Raw genomic sequence first — 23,316 nt, 5'->3', positions numbered from 1 at the left:
TTATTATTCCGTCAAAGATCAGCGCTCTTTGATGTTGCGTTAAAGTTAATGGGAGAAATGTCTTGTCACATCTTGTGGACGATTAACACTTGGAAAGAGGAATATAAACACTCGTTTTTTTTCTGGAGCTATATCTCATCAGAACGCGAAAACACTGTGGAACTGCAGGTAAGCACCGCAGCTTTTAAATGTGGACATTGATCATTTACTTTATCGTGACGTGACTATTAAAACATGTTATGAGATATCGCCACTGATATATTTATAAGCAACATGCAAAAACATCTCTCTGACACTTATAAAAAAACGTTTTATATAGTACTGACAAGAACAAAGTTTAATAATAATAATCGAGTGCTCGTATCACGTTAAGAATAAATGAGAAAGCAATAGTAACGTTATACAAGTAGTTTTATTAACTTTTACCTCGCGCCAAAACAATAACAACACAAAAGACACTAAATATGAATTAAAAAACAAGTAATAGTTTGATCATGACACCAAATACTGCTGATTTGATCTCATTTTGACGATCATAAACAAACAAGGCCAACATGAGAGCCAGGGTATCTCTGTCAGAGATGTAGCCCAGAGAGGGCGGTGGTCAGCGGGGCGAGTGAACACTGATGTCAGCTCATGCTTTGGTTCTCATTCAAACCCGATTCTCACTAAGCAAACGTTCAAACAGGCGCTATCTTTACTAATCGACTGCAGATTTAAATATAAAACATATACATTCTCGACTGAACTAATCTTAAAACTACACTTTGTGACCAAGAAATGGTAATATAAAGTAACGGCTTTTCCGTCCATTGAGTTGTTATGAGCTTCAAAGCAGCCGAAAGTTTTACCTGTCATTCTGGCCGCCCTCAAATCCGTGGCGGAAGAAGTAGTTCTCAAACAAAGAGGCTTTTAAAATAACTCCGTTGTTGTTTTCTAGTTTTCGTTTTTCAAACGTGTGCCGTCGAACTGTTGTATAAAAGCAATATCGCTCTCGGAGTCGTGTGATATAGCTCTATATCATCACGGCTGTGATTGCCTACGGCCTCGTGCCTCTGGCCTAATCACAGCCGTGATGATATAGAGCTATATCACACTCCTACTCGAGCGATATTGCTTAAATATATCATGGCAAAGATGAATGCACATTTATACATTGATTGAATAGATTTATAGCATTTTGAAAAAAAAACCGTCATGGATTGCTTGCATTTTGTGGAGAAAATAATTCGTTTTTATAATAAATCTTTGAAAATCAAGTTATGGTATTTTAATTTTTTATGTTTTTATAACCTAAAGATGCTATGGGAAAGTTTGTAACAGAAAATAGTGGTTTTCATCTTGTCACTTTCTTGGTATAGAAAACACGTTTTTACCAAAATGGATTTATTGCGTTTTGGAACAAACTCTTCAAATATCATTGTCAAGGATTGCTATGACCCCAACATTAGAGGTATGGATTGAATACAGAAGCACACACTCAGAAGCTTGCATATAGAGAGTAGCCTAGCATTTCCGACAATGGCAGTGGCGGCTGATGACTTATTTTTCGAGGGCACAAGATGCGAAGCTTGTCACATGTGTGTAGCCTGTCATTTGTGTGGCTTGTCATTTCAAAATATGTGTTCGGCTGTCATGTAAACTTATGTGCATCACTTGTGATGTCAAAATGCGTACCTGCTGCATAGGCATCAAAAGGATTTATGATAATAGAGATGCTCACATTCACGAAATACTCACAAAACACTAGTTTAACACTAAACTCTGATTACACATGATATTAAACAAGTATCTGGCAAATGCAAGCGTCTCTTTTATCATAAACCCTTTCGAAGTGTCTGCATCAGGTTCGTATTTTGACATGACACATGATGTCCATACCTAGCTGTTCAAAGGGTATAGGAAGTGGATCAAGAGGGGCTCTAGGATGACCTCTCAAAAAGGTTTGCTGACATTGTGGGCAGATTTTACAATACAAACTGATATCTTTCCTCATCCCAGGCCAATAGAAATAACGTGGTAGTCTTATGCTTTCCTAGATGCCCTGCCCAGGGCACAGAATGGCCCAACGAAAGCACAATTTCTCTACCCTCTTTGGGAATTACCAAATGGGACTCAGATCCCTGCCTACGACACAAGACATCATTTGCAAGAAAGAAAATTCCCTGACCACTTTTTGTCTCTACCTGGCCTGCCTGTTGTTGCTTCCTAACAAGATCATACAGAGGCCTGATAGCAACATCTAGTTTCTGCAGTTCCCCTAGGTTTTGGGGTACTTTGAAACCCAACAGATTCTCAGGGATGAATTCATCTTTACTCACAACTAAATGCCTAAATTTCTCACATTTCCTTTGACTTCTAGATTTACGAGTCTTTCCTGGCTCTACCTCAATGTCTGCCTCATAAAAGGGTAAAACACCCAGTAAATCTACATCCTTCTCAATACTCCTGGCCATACTATGAGTTACCACAGTATTACACTCCTGTATAGAGGGATATTGGATATGATAACTCATGTGAAAGGCCAACCTTCAACAAATATGACTGCCCTTGTACGGTCACATACACATTAGCAGTAGGGTAGTGCTTTTCATCACCATGGACACATTTAACTATTACAGGTGATGTGTGGTCCCAAAGATTAAGTGGTACTAATTCTGCCTTAACCAACGTCTGCATACTTCCTGTATCTACTAAGGCACTAACTGGCTGCCCATTTAACAAAATGGTTGTATAATGCAACAGACTCTGTCTTACTCTAGCAGGAATTTCTGGTCTAGGCACACTACACATATTTGCATGCGTGGAGGGGTTATTGGGGCACTTGGGCTTAGTGTGTCCTTCCTGACCGCACTGATAGCATATGATAACTTTGGCATTATGCCCCAAGTTCTCACTTACAGGACCACCCTTCGCACCCACAAACTTACCTCCTGCCGTACTTGACTTTATTGGAGAGAAAGACATTTTCCCTGGTCTTCTGGGATCCTTAGAAGCTTTCCACTGATTATAAGACCATTGTTGACCTCGTCGACGAGCAGCCACGAACACATCAGCAAGTTCTGCAGCTTTTGCAGCAGTACAAGGGTCATGCTCCTTTATCCAAACTTGAAGGTCTGGGGCCATCATTCGAAGATATTGCTCCAAGATAATGACCTCAGCGACTTCAGCCTTGCTCCGCTGTTCTGGCTGCACCCATTTGTTGAAAGTGTCTTTAAGGCGTACATAAAGCTCTTTAGGTGTCTCGTCAGGAGGTACATCTGCGGATCGAAACCTCAAACGATATGTCTCTGGGTTAATGTCATACTTTTTCAAGACTGCAGCTTTTACACTCTCGAAATCAAGAGATTCATTTATGTCCATATTCACATAAGCACTACGGGCCTTGCCCGTTAAAAGTGGCACTAACCTGACAGCCCAATCAGTCATCGGCCAACGGCATGCCCTGGCTATGCGCTCGAAAGTAGCAAGGAAATGTTCCACATCATCATCCTCCTTAAGTGGCTGCATTCGTGGTTCTGCCATGGGATCCAGCTGCCCTGTTCCATGCCCAATTGGTCCATCTAATGGAGACCCCTGATGAACATCACTTTGTGCACCTCCTGGACCTAAGGGAGTAAATGAAGTACCAGAGAGGGAAGCAGGTATGGGTGTAGTCCTCGCATGGACCTCTTCTTGCAGTAAAATAAACTGATGCTGCAGAGCCTTCTATCGTGTCTCCTGTCGAGTTGCTTCCTGATCCATACGCTTATCCCTTTCCTGTTGCATTTGCATATGTGCCCGAAACATCTGTTGTAACTCCTCCATGGCAACCCCCTGCGAGCTTCTTAAAGCTGATAGATTCTCAGAATCCTCACCTCCTGTAGCCGTAACTATGGCTGGTAACTCATCCAGCTTTACTGCTTTCTTCTGTCCCTTTTCAGACTGTGGTAAAAATATACTACTGCCCCTTACTGGCGATCCCACCGCTGCCACCAATTGTGAGAGTCATGGCCAGAGGGTTGAAAAATACACAGGGGCAGTAGTTTCATGGAAAAACATTTTGAAAGTTTATTGTCTCAAATACAAGGCAACCATATACAAAGTAACAAAAAAAGAATAAACCAAAAATAGAAAAAACAAACAAAATGAAGTAATACAAAAATGGAGCTAATAATGGTTGTCTCTGCATATGCCTCTCAACAATAAAATACCAGAGGTCCAAAATCTACAGTTAAAACATGTTCACTCCAGACCCACAACCAACAACTAACCTACAATTCTTCTTCTTCTTCTTCTTTATAGTTTATTGGCGGTTGGCAAACCAGCTTTTTGGTGCATTTCCGCCACCTACTGGGATGGAGTGTGAATACCTAGGATGATGGAATGGATAAACTACTATATATATAAAAAAATAAAAGAAAGAAAGAAAAATAAATAAATAAATAATAATAATAATAATAATGATAACACTAATGATAACACATTACAATAAATCAAACAAATAAGATTAAATAATACTAAACACTTCTTTTTGTAACACCTTAAATCCTGTGTATTAACCGTGTATCTCTCAAATATTTAAATAATATAGGGTACACTTTTGATTGTACTTGTGCACTCTGAAATAAATCTTTTATTGTTAACTGAACTTTCAGTTTCTTTAGTCCATCCACAAGTTGACCTCGTTCATTATTATACCATTGACAGTGAACAAGCACATGCTCCACTGTTTCTGCCACTCCACAGTGGATGCACCCATCTGTCTCACTTTTTCCTAACATGTGTAAATAATAATTTAAACTGAACTTTGAGTTTCTTTAGTCCATCCACAAGTTGACCTCGTTCATTATTATACCCTTGACAGTGAACAAGCACATGCTCCACTGTTTCTGCCACTCCACAGTGGATGCACCCATCTGTCTCACTTTTCCCTAACATGTGTAAATAATAATTTAACCTGGTGTGCCCAATGCGTAGCCTCGAGATACTTGTATCCTCTCTTCTGGATCCATATTTTCTCCTATCATTCCCAACTGTATCCTGAATAGTATATAAATGTCTCCCTTTTAACTCCTTATTCCAGTTGTCTCGCCAGATATTTATAACAGATTTTCTTATAATACACTTAGCTTCAGCTTTGCTTAATGGAATCTTTATGTCAACTTCATCCTTATTTAATCCAGTCTTTGCCAGTTTATCCACAATCTCATTTCCCTCAACTCCAACATGAGCTGGTACCCATAAAAAAGTTATATTTTTATCTAGTGGATTTATTCTGTACAAGATCTGTAATTTGTCACACAATATATCTTGTCTAGTATCTGACTTTCCACTTTTTAAGCTGCACAAAGCTGAGAATGAATCAGAGCATATAATTGTATCCTTAATATTAGAGTCTTCCACCCATAAAATTGCTATGAATATTGCCATGAGTTCTGTTGTAAATACTGAGATGTCGTTAGACAACCTTTTAACAGTACTATGATCAATATGAGGTATATATATTGCTGCTGCTGTATACCCAGATTGAGGATTTTTAGACCCATCAGTGAATATCTGAACACTATATTTATAGTTTTGATTCAAATAATTTGCCACTGTTATATCCATAGATACATACCTATGCTTTTCGTTCTTTATACTGTTTAATTGTAGATCCACTAACGGCATTCTGTACAGCCAAGGGGGTAAAATTGGTAGACTTACTGTAGGGCTCATGACTATACCATCTATTCCAATATCTTTGGCAACTTGATCAGCCCTTCATCCAAAACTATTTAAACTTACATACTCATGCTCCCAACATTCTTTTAATACATCTTTTACTGGATGCGCATCTGTATGTCCCTTTATGGAGCACCAATATGCCATTTCCAGCTTAATTTTCCTAATTTCTAACGGCATTTCTGCCATTTCAACCTGCAGAGCAGAAATTGGAGATGTTCTAAATGCCCCACATGCTATTCTCAGTGCCTGGGATTGTACTCCATTTACTTTCTTTAGCATGGAAGGCGCTGCTGAACTGTATACTATGCCACCATAATCAATAATTGGCCTTATCACTGCACAGTAAATTCTCTTTAAAGAATACAGAGTTGCCCGCCAGTCTACTCCTGCAAGACACCTGAGAACATTAACTCCCTTTTTACATTTTTCCACTACTTTCTTGATGTGTAATGCAAAAGTAAGTCTAGAATCCATCCATATCCCAAGGAACCTAATTTCTGAGACCTGTTCTAATGCCTTATCATATAACTTAAGTGTAGTGGTGGGTAATTTCTTTTTGTTAGAAAAACATATTACTTTTGTTTTTTCCACAGACATTCTAAAGCTCCAGCTATTAGCCCATTTTTCCACTTCTATGATGGCTTTCTGCATACATCTTTCCACATATGCCACATTTCTACGCCGTTTCCACAATGCACCGTCATCTGCATACAGAGATTTTCCAATACCCTGTCCAACTTTGGAAAAGATATCATTAATCATGATATTAAACAATACTGGACTACACACACTTCCTTGTGGTATACCATTATCAATTGCCACAATCCTAGAGTAACTTGTCCCAACCCTTACTTGAATGGTCCTATTTAGCAGAAAATCCATTATCCAATTATATATTTTTCCTTTAATGCCCATCTTTTCTAATTTAATTAAAAGTCCCTCTCTCCATAACATGTCATAAGCCTTTTCAACATCAAAAATACTCCAATTAATACTTCTTTATTTACCATTGCCTTTCTGATTTCAGATTCTAAACATATGACTGAATCCATAGTACTACGTCCTTTTTCTAAATCCGCTCTGATGTGGGCACAGAAGATTTCCCTTTTCTATAACATAATTAAATCTGCCTATTACCATTCTTTCCATTAACATACACATATTTGATGTCAATGCAATGGGTCTATAACTAGATGCTAACGAATGATTCTTCCCAGGTTTTGCAATTGGAATTATTACACCATGTTTCCATGAAGAGGGAAGTTTACCCATGTCCCATATCTTATTGAACAGTAGTAAAATAAAATTCAGGGATACATCTGAAAGATGTTTTATCATTTCATAACATATATCGTCCTTCCCTGGAGATGTATACCTGACCCCTTGTAGTACCTGCTTTAACTCATATAAGGTAAACCCTTCGTCCATTACATCACCATCAGGCACTCTTTGAACCATTGTATTGGGATTTTCACTCATGATTTGCTCTCTATACATTCTCATATCATCTGATATGTTACTATCACTGTGAACCTTGACAAAAGCTTCTACTAATTCCTCTGCCTTTTCTTCATTAGATGTAATATATTTATCATCTTTGATTAACACTGGGACACCTTTATGCATTTGGATCCCTCCCATCTTTCTTATCATATTCCACATTTCACTGATATCTGTACTCTCACCTATTTCATCACAAAAAGTCCTCCAATACATCCTTTTATTCACCCTTATTACTCTTCTTACATCTGCCTGTGCTCTCTTATATGCTATTAAGTCATCAAATAAATATGTTTTTTTCACTTTTCTTAACGCTTTGTTACGAATTTTAATTACTTCACTACATTCATCTGTCCACCAAGGTACTGCCTTTTTAACCCTAATACCTTTATTTTTTCCTATAACCTCATTAGCTGTATCACACAGAATATTATTTATTTTATTATTCATTTCCTCTATGTCTCCTAAATTTACTTTCATAACTGCCATTTTACTTTCACATATTTCTTTGAACTCTTCCCATTTAGCTTTTTTAAATCTCCACCTTTGAATGTACTCCTCATGACACTCATCTACTTCCATCCCAATACTACATTTAATAGGATAATGATCACTACCCATACTATTCTGATCACATACTTCCCATTAACATTTCCTTGCTAATCCACTAGATACAATTGTTAAATCTAATACCGAATGCCTTCCTCTTACTACATCCATCCTTGTAACGCTGCCATCATTCAAACATACAAGATCATTTTCATCTAAGGGCCTTTTTACACCTGGTCACTTCATGGGTTTTCTCTGATCGGATGGCTATCTGATCGTAAAAAGACCAGGTGTAAATGCCCTCTGAAACGATTTCGAGACGGATTTAAATCCGATCGCTCAAACCACTTCAGGAGGTGGTCTGGGACGCATTTCAGAGAAGTGTAAATGTATCTGGTTGATGAATCCACATATGTCACGCTTTACTCCTCCTAAACGTAAACACGTCACTCGCAAGTAAGCTGGAAGAGCGCCAAACAAACAAAGATGACACGCCTATTGCTTTATGGAGTGATGACAGCGGGTAAAAAAGCTTCATAGAATCAATAAAAGAGTCTAATGACAAACTCAAATGATATTAAACAAAGAAATATAACTTTAAGAGAGAGTTTTGTGAATGCTTTTCTCATCATGGACCTGCATTAAATCATCGCGCTGTCACTCTCCTACTGCGAGCTTCAGCTCATGCCGAGCAAGGAGAGACGCGCGTCCCCTGCCCAACATACAGTACAACATACAGTAAGTGCTGCATATTGTTGCATAAACGTCATCTTAAGTTTTTTAAGGCGGAGTAATAAATAGTGTATTTGCATTTCGGGCGTGGGTAAAAGATCGGATTCATATCTGTTTTGCCAAGACGCATTTATGTGGCCAAATGTAAATGGAACAGTTTTAACAAATCAGATAGCTATCCGATCAGAGAAAACACATGAAGTGACCAGGCGTAAAAAGGCCCTAAAATTTCTTCTACCACATTCCCGTTTGGATCATTATTTGTGCTTCAATTCAATTCAATTCAATTCAATTCAATTCAATTCAATTTTATTTATATAGCGCTTTTCACAATACTCAATTGTTTCAAAGCAGCTTTACATTAATAGAAGCAGTAAAAGCACAGAAAAACGACAGATAGCATAACATAATACACAATAGCATAAGCAGTCAAATTTGCTGCGGCTATGACGCGACATTATGAGCGAGCATATTACCAGTGTTGGGGAAAGTTACTTTTAAAAGTAATGCATTACAATATTAAGTTACTCCCAAAAAAAGTAACTAATTGCATTACTTAGTTACTTTTCATGGAAAGTAATGCTTACGTTACTTTTAGTTACTTTTGCGTTACTTTTTCTTCTCTTTCAGGCCTTGCAGGTGTTTTTATGACTAAAAAGTTCTGCATTCAGAAATTGCATATTTCATCACAAAAATGTTTAGCTCTGGCCTGCCATCTCAGTTTCTGACTCAAACTATTTCCACACAGGCACAGAGAGTGCATACGTTTAGTTTAATTCCGTACATATTTTTTAATCAAATTAATTAAACTAAAAAAGTAACTTGAGTTACTTTTTTGAAAAAGTAACTCAAATATTAATGTGTACATTTAAAAAGTAATGCGTTACTTTACTCGTTACTTCAGAAAAGTAATATTATTACGTAACTAAAGTTACTTGTAATGCGTTACCCCCAACACTGCATATTACTAATGTAACGTCTAGAAGAAGACGCTAAGTTAAGCCCAAGCAGGCTACCTCCCCGGGGTAAAAAAACCCCTAGGAGAAAAAAAACAAAAACCCGGGTTGTTTAGCCGAGGAAATAAAAATAAAAGTCCTAGGAGGGAAAAACCCTTGGGAGATATACATGTATATACACACATATAAACGGATAAGGAGCTTAAGCGGAGTTTAAGTAAGCGGAGATTAAGCGGATATTAAGCGGGTCCTGCCGGTGGTCGTTGGTCAGGCATCAGCTGGGCATCACATTGAAGGACGACCAGTAGATCAGAGGTGTGCCGACTTTCACATCTACCGGAACTGGGTCTGTTTGTCCCATTGTCCTCAGGGTCAATGGGACCCAGGGACGAGACAGGGAGAGAAAAACAAAATCATATTAGCGTAGGGGCCGTTCACATGTAATGCAAGTGTCACACAGTGATGTGGTTTAATCAGCTTAGTTTCAGACAGACTAACTATTGAGGCATAATTGTTTTATCCACAGTTGAGGATTTTGCAAATTGGGGGCCCACTGCGACGGTATATATGGTAACTAAGGGTCACCTTCCGATTTTTAAGAGAAAATGAAACCGGTCGACCCGTTTGACTAAGGCCTGTAACCCCACTGTCGTCGTTAATGCAGGTTCAGTGGCAAACGGGTCTATATTGCATACTATTTACAAGATCACGAAAAAAACGCCAACATCGCAACCTGACCATACGTGTCAACCCGTTTGACTAAGGCTGGAGGCCCCACTGTCGTTGTTAATGCAGGTTCAGTGGCAAACGAGTCTGTATGGCATACTATTCACAAGACACAAGAAAGCGCCAAAATCGCAACCCGACCATACGTGCCAACCCGTTTGACTAAGGCTGGAAGCCCCACTGTCGTCGTTAATGCAGGTTCAGTGGCAAACGGGTCTGTATGGCATACTATTCGCAATAGAAAGAAAGCGCCAAAATCACAACCCAACCATACGTGCCAACCCGTTTGACTAAGGCCAAAAGCCCCATCTTAATAACTTTAGACCAATCTCAAATCTACCTTTTCTTTCTAAAATATTAGAAAAAGTAGTGGCAAGCCAGCTACGCACATTCGTAGAAAATAATAATACATATGAAAAGTTCCAATCAGGATTCAGGCCCCACCATAGCACAGAGACAGCGCTGCTTAGAGTTACAAATGACCTCCTATTAACATCCGATCGTGGTGAAATCTCAATCCTTATATTACTAGACCTTAGTGCAGCCTTTGACACAATAGATCACACAATCTTACTCAATAGACTAGAAAACTATGTTGGCATCAGTGGTCAGGCGTTAGCCTGGTTCAGATCGTATCTAACCAATCGATATCACTTTGTTTATGTAAATGAGGAAGAGTCATATCACTCCCCCGTTAAATACGGCATACCTCAGGGATCAGTTCTAGGCCCTATCCTATTCTCGTTATATATGTTACCTCTAGGAGACATTATCAGGAAACATAACATAAGTTTTCACTGCTATGCGGATGATACCCAGCTTTACATCTCGTCGCATCCTAGCGAAACCCACCAGTTTTCTAAGCTAACAGACTGCATTAGTGATATTAGGGACTGGATGGCACAAAACTTTCTTATGCTAAACTCCAATAAAACAGAGATACTTATTATTGAACCGAATCGCTACAAACATAATATGTCAGATTACAAGTTGCCCATAGATGGCTGCACGGTGGTGCCATCTTCCACGGTTAAGAATTTAGGCGTAATGTTCGACAGCAATCTATCTTTTGATAGTCATATCGCCAACATCTGCCGCACAGCATTCTTCCATCTTAGAAATATCTCAAAAATACGCCATATGCTGTCTGCATCAGATGCAGAAAAGCTTATACATGCTTTTATGACCTCTAGAATAGACTATTGTAACTCGTTACTCGGGGGATGCCATGCAAATCAGGTAAACAAGCTACAGCTGGTTCAAAACGCCGCCGCAAGAGTGCTTACTCGATCTAAAAAGTATGACCACATCAGTCCAATTCTGGCATCTTTACACTGGCTACCAGTTAAATATCGTATACAATTTAAAATATTACTAATCACCTACAAAGCCTTAAATGGCCTAGCGCCTTCGTATATTAAAGAACTACTATCAGAATACAATCCATCACGTAAACTGCGCTCACAAAATTCTGGTCACTTAATTATCCCTAGAATATCAAAAGTGTCTAAAGGTGGTAGATCCTTTTCCTTCTTAGCCCCTAAGCTCTGGAATGATTTACCAAATAATGTTCGAGTATCAGACACAGTCGATCAATTTAAATCTAAACTTAAGACATTCTTCTTTAACAAAGCATTCACATAAAATGTCCAGTAAATGTACATTTCCCGCAGTAGTTAGTTTGTCTAGAACAAAGCACTCACATACCTCATATGGGTAATATACTATTGCCGCAATAGTTAGCCTGTCTGGAACCGAGCCGACTTGAACCACTATAATGTTTGACACTTGCATTGCATGCGAACGGCCCCTACGCTAATAGAATTCTGTTTTTCTCTCCCTGTCTCGTCCTCAACCACGAGAACCATGAGACAAACAGACCCAGTTCCGGTTGCTGTGAAGATCATTGCATCACTGATCCACCGGCTGTCCTTCAACGTGATGACCAGCTGATGCCCGACCAACGACCACCGGCTAAACCAGTTTAATTCGCTTACCCGCCTCCTATCCCTACCGTTTCTATATATATATAAATATATATTAATTCCTCCCAAGGGTTTTTGTCCTTCTAGGACTTTTTCCCATTGGGTTTTTTTTCCTAGAGGGTTTTTAATCCCAGGGAGAGTCAGCCAACTTTGGCTTAACTTAGCACTTTACAGTATACGTTACATTATTAATATGCTCGCTTGTACGGTTTAACCGCTTTCTCTACTTCTTATATTATCTATTGATTTTCTGTGTTCTCCTCTACATCTTCTCATGTAAAGCTGCTTTGCAACAATTAACACTTGTGAAAAGCGCTATATAAATAAAATTGAATTGAATTGAATTGAACTGTCGTCGTTAATGCAGGTTCAGTGGCAAACGGGTCTGTATGGCATACTATTTGCAATACAAAGAAAGCGCCAAAATCACAACCCAACCATACGTGCCAACCCGTTTGACTAAGGCTGGAGGCCCCACTGTCGTCGTTAATGCAGGTTCAGTGGCAAACGGGTTTGTATGGCATACTATTCACAAGAACACGAAAGTTCCAAAATCGCAATCCGACTATAGGTTAAGATAAGGTTTTTATTTATTTATTTGGTTGGTCTGTGTTATGACCGCGAGTGCTTTGTTCCGTACAGATAACTATTTCGAGTTAAGTACTTTTACTAGACAAATTATGCGAATGCTTTGTTGAAGAGAAAAGTTTTAAGTCTAGATTTAAAATTATCGACTGTGTCTGATTCTCGGACATCGGTTGGTAAATCATTCCAGAGCTTAGGGGCTAAGTAGGAAAATGACCTTCCACTTTTAGACACTTTTGATAGTCTAGGGATAATCAAGAGACCAGAATTTTGCTTGTTATTTCTAAGATGGAAGAATGCTGTGCGGCAGACGTTGGCGATATGACTATCGAAGGTTAAGTTGCTGTCGAACATCACACCTAAGTTCCTAACCGTGGAAGATGGCACCACAGTGCAGCCATCTATGTGCAACTTGTAATCTGACATATTATGTTTGTAGCGATTCGGTTCAATGATAAGTATCTCTGTCTTATTGGAGTTCAACTTAAGAAAGTTATGTGCCATCCAGTCACTAACATTGCTAAGGCAGTCTGTGAGCTTAGAAAACGTGTGTGTTTCGCTGGGATGTGAGGAGATGTAAAGCTGGGTATCATCCGCGTAGCAGTGAAAACTTATGTTATGTTTCCTGATAATGTCTCCTAGAGGTAACATGTATAACGAGAACAGGATAGGACCTAAAACCGAACCCTGCGGTACACCGTATTTAACCAGGGAGTGATATGACTCTTCCTCGTTTACATAAACAAAGTGATAGCGATTGGTTAGATATGACCTAAACCAGGCTAGCGCCTGACCACTGATACCAACATAGTTTTCTAGTCTATTGAGTAAGATTGTATGATCTATTGTGTCAAAGGCTGCACTAAGGTCTAATAATATAAGAATTGAGATTTCACCACGATCGGATGTTAATAGGAGGTCATTTGTAACTCTAAGCAATGCTGTCTCTGTGCTATGGTGGGGCCTGAATCCTGATTGGAACTTTTCATATGTACTATTATATGTCAAGAATGTGCGTAACTGGCTTGCCACTACCTTTTCTAATATTTTCGAAAGAAAAGGGAGATTTGAGATTGGTCTAAAGTTATTAAGCTCTCCCTGATCAAGCTGCGGTTTTTTAATCAGCGGTTTAATAACTGCTAGTTTGAAAGCTGTTGGAACGTATCCTATTTCTAGCGATGAGTTAAAGATATTTAGAACCGGGGTTGACACTACAGGGAATACCTCTTTAAGCAGTTTTGTGGGACCGGGGTCTAATATACAGGATGATGATTTGGATGATGTAACTAGTCTAGAGAGCTCATCTATTGTAGTAGGTTTAAATGAATCAAGATGTTCGTATGGTAGTCTAGTGTTAAGTGAACTAACGGGTAGAGTGGTGGCTGCCTGGGTAGCTACGATGTTTTCCCTTATAGCCGTAATTTTGTTAGAAAAGAAGTTCATGAAGTCGTTACTATTGTGTTGAAGTTTACTATTGGTTTCTGTTTGTTCTTTATTTCTAGTCAGTTTTGCAACGGTGCTGAAGAGGAAACGAGGGTTATTATGATTCTCATTTATAAGCTTGCTAAGATAGGTAGATCTGGCGGTTTTAATAGCCTGTCTGTATTGTTTAACACTCTCTTTCCATGCTGCACGCCATACCTCTAACTTTGTGCTTCTATAATTTCTTTCCATTTTCCTAGTTGCCTTTTTGAGTGCTGCGGTGTGATGATCATACCATGGAGCTGGTGGTTTTTCTTTGATTCTCTTTTTTCGAATGGGAGCAACGGCATCCAATGTGTTAGAACAGACATTGTTCAGGTTTTCTATTACAGTATCTAGATCGTCACAGTTATCTGCTACATGTTTAATTTGGGACAGGTCTGGAAGAGTGCTAATAAATCTATCTTTAGTGGTGGAACTTATTGTTCTGGCTAATCTGTAGCATGTTGTGGATTGAGTGATCCTATCTAGAAGTACAGTGTATGACACAAGGTAATGGTCAGAAACTGCATCACTCTGAGGTGATATTTTGATGTCATTAATATGGAGCCCGAGTCTTAAGAGAATTAAGTCTAATGTGTGCTTACGAGTATGCGTTGGCCCTGTCACGTTTTGTCTAATATTGAGAGAATTTAGAACATCCATAAATGCAAGTCCTAGTGCATCTTTTGGGTTATCCACATGAATATTAAAATCACCAACGATAAGAGCTTTATCTACAGTGACTACAAGCTCAGACAGGAAATCTGCTATTTCTTTAAGGAAATCTGCATGGTGGCCCGGAGGTCTATAGATTGTAGCTAAGGCAAAAGAGAGCTGTTTGTGGTTACGATCGGTTATTTCCATATTTAACAACATTAGTTCGAATGATTTAAATTTTAAAGGTACTATGTGCATTAAAGTCACCGCACCAAACTATCTTACAATTCCCATCACCTCCTACATCTTTATACAACTCTTTATTTAGACTCTTACATGGATTATAAAAATTAATTATCCTAATATTTTGATTTCCAGCTTTCACTTCTACCACCACTGCCTCCAGTTCTTCAATAACATTTACCTCCCTAAAGACCACACCTTGCTTTATAAAAGTTATCACACCTCCACCAGTCCCTTTATTTCTATCTTTACGCACTATTGAATATCCCTGAATCACAAAACTCAAGTTAGGCTTTAACCATGTCTCCTGTACACATATTATATGAGGTTTCACATTAAAATCATCAACATGTTTTTTAAACTCCTGTCCATTAGATATAAGACTTCTTGCATTCCACTGCAAGACAGTCACTACCATTAAGACCCTCCACGCTCTGTCTGTGTATTAGTAGCACGCACACTTAATTTCTCATTAACCTGTTCTACCGTTACAATACTTAGATACTTGTCTGCTGCTCTAATTATTATTTTAATTCTTTCAGTCCTACTTACTGTCTGAGCTGAACAATTTACCACTTCAGCAATGAAAGTTAGAAACGCCAGCCTGTCTTCAATTAACACACATTCCTTTTGCTTTTCCACTTTTGAACTCTCTTTCCTTATCTTTGGCAGAACTGCTATCTTTTCTGTTGCTTTTTCTGTATCCTTAACTCGTTTAATAGCCTCTGCATATGATACTCCTTCCGATACCTTGACATTCTGTATCATAGCAGCACTTTTTCTCACTTGACATCCTCCATATCCAGTACTGTGATCTCCCCTGCAGTTACAACATTTGGGTTTTACACCGTCTTCTTCACATTCCCCATATTCATGTTTCCCCCCACATCTCGCACAACGTTGCTTACCTCAACACACCGCTGCTACATGCCCACACTTTTGGCACTTAAAACATCTCAACGGAGGAGGAATATACGGTCTTACCACATAACTCATTGCTCCAAGGAATACTCTACTTGGCATATTCTCCTCATCAAATCTTAGCATTACCGAAAGGTTATCCAGTCTCTCTTTATTCCGAGTGTATTTCAACCTCCTAGCTTCTAATACCGTTGCTCCTGAGATGTTTCTCTTTATTACATCCACTGAAATATCGGTGGGAATACCCGAGATTACTCCTCAAGTCCATTTCTTTCCTTCCATAACACTGCACGTCACTTTTTGCCCATCAAGGGTTTTAATCCCTGCAGCAGCTTTCTGTTGTTTAATATCTTTACAAAACACTATCATTTTTCCATCTCGCAAAATTTTAGCACCTTCAATTACACCGATCGTTTCTTTCAGTGCCTTAGTACGTTTCAATGGATTAATTTGATTTACTGCCTCAGACATAAACTTCACCATAACCTTGTATTCCTCCTTACCTCTTTTACTTTGATTATCTCCTCCCTCGCTTTCAGTACCTGACGTTTGGCTCCAATCTTTCCTCCTTTTCCTCTTTTCCACTACTTTCCACTTACTATTTTTGTTTACTTCATTTCTCCCGCCATCAATCTCTTCCTCCATATCTAGATCACTTCCTGACACTCCACTTCCTTCCATCCTAGCTTCAGTCACAACCCAGTGTTGCCAACCGACACCTACCGACCGACTCCCACCATACGGTGATTCATTCACACACCACTAACCTACAATATCCGAACACAACCCTCTTATACCTTGGCGACCAGCACCAATACAGTGGATATGGGGGGTCTACACACCCCTGTTTGGATGGCATGTTTTTGTGATTTATAAAATGAAACCAAGACGAATCATTTTGGAACCTGTTCCAACTTAATTCCCTACTTCAAACCTACACTGAAAAAAATGATTCATTGAATTTAATAATTTTTTTTAAGGTAAGTGGTTGCAATCAATTTATTTAAGCTACATTTAAACAAAAGTTTTATATTTTATTTTACTTTGCTAATCTTTTTTGTTTAAATGTAGCTTAAATAAATTGATTGCAACCACTTACCTTAAAAAATTGATTAAATTCAATGAATCATTTTTTTCAGTGTATATATTAAAGTAAAAAACATTAAGAATAATTTTGTGGTGAAAAAATGGCAAGTAAAGTTGTACAATAACCAGGTTGCATAGGTGTGCACACCCTTTTACAATAGTGATTGTGGCAGTGTTCAGAAGCAACCAGTCACATTTAGACTTAAGTTAAATATGAAGTAGTACATACCTGTCATCAATTAAAATAACTTTTTAACTATTAATGAAGTGTGCCTGGCCCTAAAGGATTTTTTCTAAGTATCATCCCACTGAAAAAGCCATTGTCTGTGTAGAGCTTACTCAGCAGGTACATGATCCCATTGTTGAAAAATCTTAATCAACAGAGGATTAAAAACATTTCCAAGACCCTGCATATACCATGGAGCATGTAAAAACAATAATCAACAAGTGGAAAAAATATGGCACAACATTGACATTACTAAGACCAGGGCATACACCTAAAATTTATGAGAAAACCAGGAAAAAAAGGTAAGGAAGGCTGCCAAGAGTCCTACAGCAACATTAAAAGAATTGTAACAATATCTGGCAAGTACTTTTTGCTCCCTGCATGTGACAAAAATCTCCTGAATTCTTCATGTTTGGGCTATAAGCATTTTTTAACCAAAAATATTATCAAGTCCATCTAAAGTTTGTAAAAACAAATATTTCTATATCCCAATCCATTTGGAATAATGTATTATAGTCCATTGAGACCAAAGTTGAACTTGGGCCGTTATACCAAAATATATATTTGGTGCAATAAAACCCACATCACACACTCTAAAAAACGTTGGGTTAAAATTTACCCAATTTGGGTTGTTTTGCAACCCAACGTTGGGTTAAATATGGACCAACCCAACGCTGGGTTATTTTGATTTTTTATTGATTTTTTAACCCATCTGTTTGGTAGAAATAACTTTTTGTTGGGTTGAAACAACCCAACGTTTGGTTAATGTGTTTAAAGCTGAAATTTTGTGGTTTAAATTGCTTTCATACCTTTCATTGTGGTGTCTATAAATAACAAAGCATAGATTTAATTGAAAAAGCATATTTATTGCACATGAACAATAAAAGAGTACATAGGCCTACACAAACAATCAACTTTCTGATAAAAAAATATATTAGTATTATATCTCACAATCTAAAATGACAGATACACAGTTAACATTACAATTAGATCAAGAAAAAAGTTGTACAAGTAAGGGATAATGTATTGGCAGCATGTCATCACAGAAAAAAGCCCCAACAGTTTCTTCAGGACAAATGTCACGAACACATTGGTTTAATCATTTGTAAATTTAATGTCGGATATGTAATTAATAGACATTGATATTTAATTTTTGTGTAATATAAAACTGTACCTGTCAAAATGATTTGCAGCATTGGAGTTTTTAGTTTTGAGCAGTAGTAGAATGTCACGACTGGCCAATCAGAAACTAGCATTTTAGAGAACCGTGTAATAAGAAATGGTTAATGTAACACATAAGATCAACACAAAGTTGCACAAACAGTCAATATATGATCAACATGAGTTATCGCCTTAGCATGACAAATAACTACACAGACTTCTTATAGAAAGGGATTCTGTTCTTGGGAGTTTGTAAACAACAGTCTTCAAAAACACCCACACTGATGTGCACTGCTTAGTAAAATGAATGTCCAAAACATAAAAAAAGTTTAAAACATGTCAACATCACCAAGGAGGGTGTATTGCTGGAGTGACTGTCTGTCAAAAACAACGAAGGCTTTATGGCAGAGATCGTCATCTTCCAATCCAAGGACAAACGAGAATGGTTTTGTCACCTCAGCCTCTCAGAAGAATGCAACCATGTTGGTCCCAACCTGTTGAAAACAGACAAAACACTTGTTAGAATGCAGGCAAAGACTCTAAATGCATGATGCAGCATTATTATACAAAACCAAACAATTCATATTTCATACACACAAATGTAGTATGTAGTTTAATTGTAATGAAATTTATAAATTTCTTTTTTATTTCAATAACCTTACAATATACTCTTTGTTCATGCCAATAACTCAGATTCACAGTAATTTCATATTCTGCCACATCACTTTACCTGGCAGTAAGCCCAATTTTTTTGATTTTGCAACAACCTGCATACTTGCCCTTATTACTCAATATAGCCAACACTTTATTAGCATATATTATGTAATGAATACAGGGCTGGACATTAAAGGAATAGTCTACTCATTTTCAATATTAAACTATGTTATTACCTTAACTAAGAAAAGTTGATACATCCCTCCATCATCTTAGTGCGGGCACGTAAGCGCTGGAGCGCACTGCGACACTTCAATAGCATTTAGCTTAGCCCCATTTTTTCAATGGTACCAATCAGATATAAAGTTAGAAGTGACCAAACACATCAATGTTTTTCCTATTTAAAACGAGCAGTTATACGAGCAAGTTTGGTGGTACAAAATAAAACGTAGCGCTTTTCTAAGCGGATTTAAAAGAGGAACTATATTTTATGGCGTAATAGCACTTTTGGGAATACTTTGACTCGGCGCAGTAACAGACTTTTCTGCGGACTTTTCAGGCGTTGATGTGTTTGGTCACTTCTGGCTTTGTCTCTGATTGGTGCCATTGAATGGGTGGGGCTACGCTAGGTGCTATCGGGGTGTCGTAGCGCGCTCCGGCGCTTGCGTGCACGCACACAGATGAGGGAGGGATGTATCAACAATTCTTGGTTAAGGTAATAACAAAGTTCAATATTGAAAATGAGTAGACTATTCCTTTAATATTTTGTTTGTGAACTAGCAAGAAGACATGTTTACAAGTAGGAATAGAGTTAAAACTCGGACAAGAAAAATTGTCTTTCACTCGCAAAACCCTAAAACATTAACTTTAGGGACAGAAGTTAATGTCCAGCCCTGTATTCATTCATTACATAATATATGCTAATAAAGTGTTGGCTATATTAAGTAATAAGGGCAAGTATGCAGGTTGTTGCAAAATCTAAAAAATTGGGCTTACTAGTTTAATATTGAAAATGAGTAGACTATTCCCCCAACGTTTGTCCCTAAAGTTAATGTTTTAAAGTTGCGAGTAAAAGACAATTTTTCTTGTCCGAGTTTTAACTCTATTCCTACTTGTAAACATGTCTTCTTGCTAGTTCACAAACAAAATATTAAATGTTTTAGGTTGCTTGCAAAGCAAAGTGTGCAATACTTCCATTACTTACATAGACTTAAGATTTTCTTCCCACTTTTGTAGACAGGAGTTGGAATATCATCATGGGGTTCTGTAGAGAAAAATGTTTAGGTTAAATTAGTAACTTTACTGTCATAATACTCAGCAAACAACTATTGTATTCCCAAGTGTACCTGGAGGTGATTTGTTGATGCTCCTGGTTCTTGGCTGGGAAGTTGCAGGATTCTGTCTGTAAAATGCAGTGCCCAAGTTTCAAATAGCTTTTCGGCATGGTCAGGGAATAACACAGAGAAGTCTTGTGAACTCTGAAAATGACAAATCATGCATTCATTTTCAATAAAACTTTAATGTAAATTTATGCGATAATGAATGATATATGGGCTAGCTTGTCAGTGACATATGGCTGCGTGTAGTAAATGGTGCTTCACCTGTTTTCAGATGATGGCAATTTTCAACTAATCACAGAACCGGCTTTGACCGATGAGATGGGCTTGACAATTTTATACAATTAAAGAGATAGTTGGGCCAAAAATGATATTAAACCCATGAATTACTCACCTCCAAGCCGTTCAAGACGCACATGTCCACCATTTTTCAGACCAACACACTTTCAGTCACTCTAGAAAATGTTTTAGATCTTTCAGTTAATCAAATGTAAAGTTATGGGGTCCACTCCTTCAAGTCAAACAAAACGGTGCGGATTACGCTCAGAAGACCTTTGTTTATCATCGTGGAGCCATTTGGATTTCTTTTGTGAAGGATGAATGCACATTTTTTGGACGTGAAGGAGTGGACCCTGTAATATAATCTATAATATCTCAAAATGTGTTAGTCTAAAAAATGATGGACATATGCATCTCGAATGGCTTGGGGGTGAGTAAATCATGAGTTTAATATAATTTTTGGGTGAACTATTCCTTTAATCGTGCAACCTTACATACCACTTTTGAAAATGACATACTCACAGCAAAATAAGCAGGGATTCTTAATAAAGAAATGCTTTGATATGCCTCATTGTAATATCAACATATCACTTTAAATAATAAAAAACAAGTGCATTTTCATGTTACCTGTAAATAACGTTGTAAAAGCTGGTATCAGAACCTCAAAGTTACATTGTTTTAGCTTCTACAGGAAAAAATATCCATCTTTTATCCATCAGAGTCTGTGGAAAAAAGCCAAAACTGTGATTTAAGTGGGCATCATCAAAAACTTTTCAAAAAGACAAAAATGTCTGTAACTTACACAGACCAAATGAGAGTTCACAATATGTGTTGTGATACCCTGTCTGTGAACTCAAGGCTAAAGTTTCATCATCTAAACATGATATTAAAAGCATCCGTTTGATTTCAACTTTTACAACAAACGATTATTTATTTAAAACGTACACGTTTCTTCCTCATATTAACGTTATCTGTTTAAACTGAATTTCTAAACCATTAGAATACGTTACACTCTAACGTTTCTAAAATTATTAAAAGCCATGTTTTAGACATATTTCATAAAACGTTTAATCCAACAAAATATTTAAATCATTTAAAAGCAAGCATAAACATAGTTCAGATTTACTGGGCATTACAGACTAGCCAACGGAAGCTAATAAAACTTTTAATAAGAGTCATGTGAACCATCATTTTGCACAATTTTGCATTCAGAAATAGTTTAAATGATTAAAAACAATGATACAAACCTTTTCCTTAAAATAAATCAAAGATAAGTCGACGAAAAACCGTCCATAAATCTTGAGGTAATAAACTCCCGCGTCAGGTAACGTTGCAGTGAGAGGCAGTTCAGCTGACCGTCTGTGGGGGAAGGGAGGATTTCTCTCTGGGGAAGAACAACACTGACACCCGGTGGCCGGTAACATTCCGACTTTGACTAATAAAACTTTAAAATTGGCGTTCACTTTACAAACCGACTGCAAATTTGAACATTATACATATATATTCTCGCCTGAACTTATGTTTAAAATACATTTTGTGGACTAGACAAAGTAATATTGAGAAACAGCTATATGTATCTATTAAGTTGGCTCTGCTTCAAAATTACCCAACATATAACCCAACAAGTTGGGTTACACAAAAACTACCCAACACTGATAAAACAACCCAACAAAATAACCCAACTGGCTCAACCCAGCAGTTGGGTTAAAAAAAAAACAACCCAACGTTTTTTAGAGTGCATCACCAAATGAACACCATGCCCACAGTAAAGCGTGAAGGTGACAGCATCATACTTTGTGGCTGCTTTTCTTCGGCTGGAACTGGGGTTTTTAATTAGGGTAGATAGAATAATGAATAGCTCCAAATACCCGTCAAAACCTTAGGGCTTCTGCCAAAACACTTAAGATGAAGAGAAATTTCACCTTACAGCATGACAATGACACAAAGCACACCTCTAATCAACAAAGGAATTACTTCACCAAAACAAGATCAAGGTTTTGGAATGGCCCAGCAAGAGTCCGGATCTAAATCCCATCCAAAATCTATGGGGTGATCTGAAGAGGGCTGTGCACAGGAGAAACCCAACCAATTTGACAGATTTAAAATGCTTTTGCAAGGAGAAATGGCAAAATATTGCAAATTCAAAAAGTGTTAAATTGATTGACACATACCCATTAAGATTGAATGTTGTGATAAAATCTAAAGGTGCTTAAACTAAGTTTTAGTTTAAGGGTGTGCACACTTATGCAACCTGGTTATTGTACAACTTTACTTGCCATTTTTTCACCACAAAAGTTTTCTTATTGTTATTAACTTTAATATATAGGTTGGAAGTACGGAATCAAGTTGGAACAGGTTCCAAAATGATTCGTCTTGTTTTCATTTTTTAAATCACAGGGGCCTGCGGTTTTAACAGGGGTGTGTAGACTTTTTATATTCACTGTATATAACACATAGGAGACACATAACTAACATAATGGCCATTACACAAACTAATGACAAAGAACTACACAATTCACAAACAAAATACACAATAAACATAACAT

At 37.7% G+C, this 23,316-nt stretch overlaps 1 protein-coding gene and 1 long non-coding RNA gene across 2 annotated transcripts in view; one reads left to right on the top strand and one right to left on the bottom strand.

The window, feature by feature from the left end:
* The window catches only part of lmcd1 (LIM and cysteine-rich domains 1), a 132,244-nt gene that overhangs the window by 102,838 nt on the left and 6,090 nt on the right, over window positions 1-23,316 (top strand). The gene's annotated exons all lie outside the window — the stretch shown is intronic.
* Window positions 18,185-22,489, bottom strand: LOC129452713 (uncharacterized). Its single transcript, XR_008647220.2, has 5 exons — window positions 22,018-22,489; window positions 21,398-21,492; window positions 20,501-20,632; window positions 20,359-20,418; window positions 18,185-18,994 (listed from the first exon to the last, which is right to left on the bottom strand). It is a non-coding gene; the product is annotated as an uncharacterized lncRNA (long non-coding RNA).

This window comes from Misgurnus anguillicaudatus, chromosome 23 (assembly GCF_027580225.2).
Source record: "Misgurnus anguillicaudatus chromosome 23, ASM2758022v2, whole genome shotgun sequence".
Taxonomy (NCBI): domain Eukaryota; kingdom Metazoa; phylum Chordata; class Actinopteri; order Cypriniformes; family Cobitidae; genus Misgurnus; species Misgurnus anguillicaudatus.
This window is presented reverse-complemented; position numbering and strand designations above follow the sequence as displayed.